General features: G+C 40.5%; 1 long non-coding RNA gene across 1 annotated transcript; it reads left to right on the top strand.

The window, feature by feature from the left end:
* Window positions 1-1019: 1019 nt before the first annotated feature.
* Window positions 1020-1470, top strand: LOC122651713. The gene is made up of 2 exons (XR_006331497.1): window positions 1020-1063; window positions 1245-1470. It is a non-coding gene; the product is annotated as an uncharacterized LOC122651713 (long non-coding RNA).
* The last annotated feature ends 715 nt before the right edge of the window (window positions 1471-2185 follow it).

Genomic DNA, 2185 nt, shown 5'->3' with positions numbered 1-2185 from the left:
AGTTAGCCTGGAGAAAGTCCCAAGTTTCGATATGGTCGAAACCGAGACGAACTTGATTTCTGGCTGGTCGAAACCCGAGTTTTAGTACCTTGATAGCCGCTAGATTGGGCCAGCCTAGTATGGGATAGGTTAAAAGGTTTGATTTAACACATTCCATCAGCTTCAAAACTTTTGGCGTATCGATCAAGTACCTAACATTTGTGATTGTAACAGAAATCCCCTTACCCTTGTTCATAGTCCATTATCCCTCAAATTTCTCGGCCCATCACTTTGGGCTTGCTCTTTTTTTGGTTTTTTCTTCTCAACATAATTTTGGTTAAATGAGATTACGAGCACTGGTGATGTCGTGGTGAAGTGAGTTATGAAGGAAAACATTTTGCAGAATCGAATCATTTTTATAATAAGAGGATAAATTTCTGTGACAAACCAAGCTTGCAATCATTTGTGCTGGTTTGAGGAGACGAATTAAACCTCCAGACTCTATTGTTCACCATGAGCATTTGCAGCCCTCTTCTCTTAGGGTTTTCAAAAAACACGTTTCTAGAGAGGAAGATGAGAGTTTGAGAGCCTTATGATTTGGAGTAGCAGAGGAGTTCTTACAAAAAAAAAATTTTAAAATAGCAGAGAGAGTGTTGGCGTTGTGATTTGCAAGGTATCTCTCAGGTTTGGGTATACCAAAGTAAGTCAATTTGGGGAGAAAATCAGAAAATGATAAGAGCCGTTGGATCGTTCCTATCTGTTGCGTTTCCAAATAGGGTTGGGCTAGAGTTGGGAGATGCGAGAGTTGAAGAGGAGCCGAATCCATTGCAGTGGCCCAGAGCTTCGTAAGTGTCTGTGACAAATCCACTTGTGTTATCAAATGTCTTCATATGCTGCTGGTGTCTATGAGTTAATACCAATTACGAGATTCTACATCTAACTGTTTGTTTTTACTCCCCAACGAAGGAGTAGCGGAGTTCAATATTTGAACTTTCTTGCTGGTGAAAGTTGTTCATTATTCAGTTAATTCTCTCTATCGAGTTGATTGAGGACCAGTTCAGTAGGCTTCAGATTCGAGAACGACGTCAGTATTCCCAATCACCACCCATTAATTTTGTAGAACTCCTTCCCATTTGTTGCTCCAGCATCTTTCGCCGTTGCACTTTCCCTACAACATTAAAAGCAAATCTATTTAGAAAAAAAGGGTATATTAAACCTAGTTCTTCTGCAAACAAGGGTCGTTTATCCCTTTCTCTTAATGTTAGAATAACCTAGAATCAAACAATACAGGGAGGTATCTTTTCAGTTTTCATGGGTGGGACAGGAATGGTAGAAGATGAAGGGAATATACTCCAGAAGGGAAAGATGGGAAAGACTAGGAGAAACGGTAAGAATGAATGGGTCAATAGAGAGGACTGCCGATTCCAGAGAGGTGACCGATAGAGGAGTGGAGGACTTAAACCTTGAATTTTAGAAGGTTAAGAAGAAAAAGTGTTAGAAAAGGAAACCCAATGGGGGAATATTAGATATTCCACCCAAGATTGGATTCCTCTAGCAATGGAGATCTTTCCTCATTGAGAAAGATTGGATGGGTAGATAATTGAGTCTTCTTTGAAAACTCAATATATCACACCCATGTGAGATAGCTTTTGGGGATTGTGTGAGACACAAATATATATTTTTGTGGAGGGCAAAATCACAGGGAATATATTCACAATAACCCAAAAACGTTGAGCTCTCTCTCCCTCTCCAAAATCCATTTTCTCCCTTCTGTCTTATTTGGTGTTTGATCCTAGAAGAAATCAAGGTGGTGTGTTCCTTGGTGTGTGGAGGAGATATACAGCTTAACCGTGTGGGAACGCAAAACTTGCGTGGTGCGTGGAACGATCGAGAAAGGGCTATCATCGATTGGAGGTCTTGCATCTGTGAGGCTTAGGTAATAATCGATCCCTGCTTCGTTCTGTTATTGAATGACTTCTCCGATCGATATTGTGATCATGTTTACGCTTCCGCTGCGATCGCATTTGCGATGCCTTCAGTGGTATCAAAGCCTCTTTATCAATGGGGTTGTTTTCAATTTATTTATTTTTCATTATTTATGTGATGCTCTTAAAATTTTATTCAGTTTTTATTTTATTTTATTTTTTTAAATGCGATCAAGGGGCCGCGGGCTGGCTGCCTGTGCACGCCCCACCAGTCGCACGCA

This window comes from Telopea speciosissima, chromosome 2 (assembly GCF_018873765.1).
Source record: "Telopea speciosissima isolate NSW1024214 ecotype Mountain lineage chromosome 2, Tspe_v1, whole genome shotgun sequence".
Classification (NCBI taxonomy): Eukaryota; Viridiplantae; Streptophyta; class Magnoliopsida; order Proteales; family Proteaceae; genus Telopea; species Telopea speciosissima.
The sequence above is the reverse complement of the archived record's forward strand: the minus strand, read 5'-3'. Positions and strand labels throughout refer to the sequence as shown.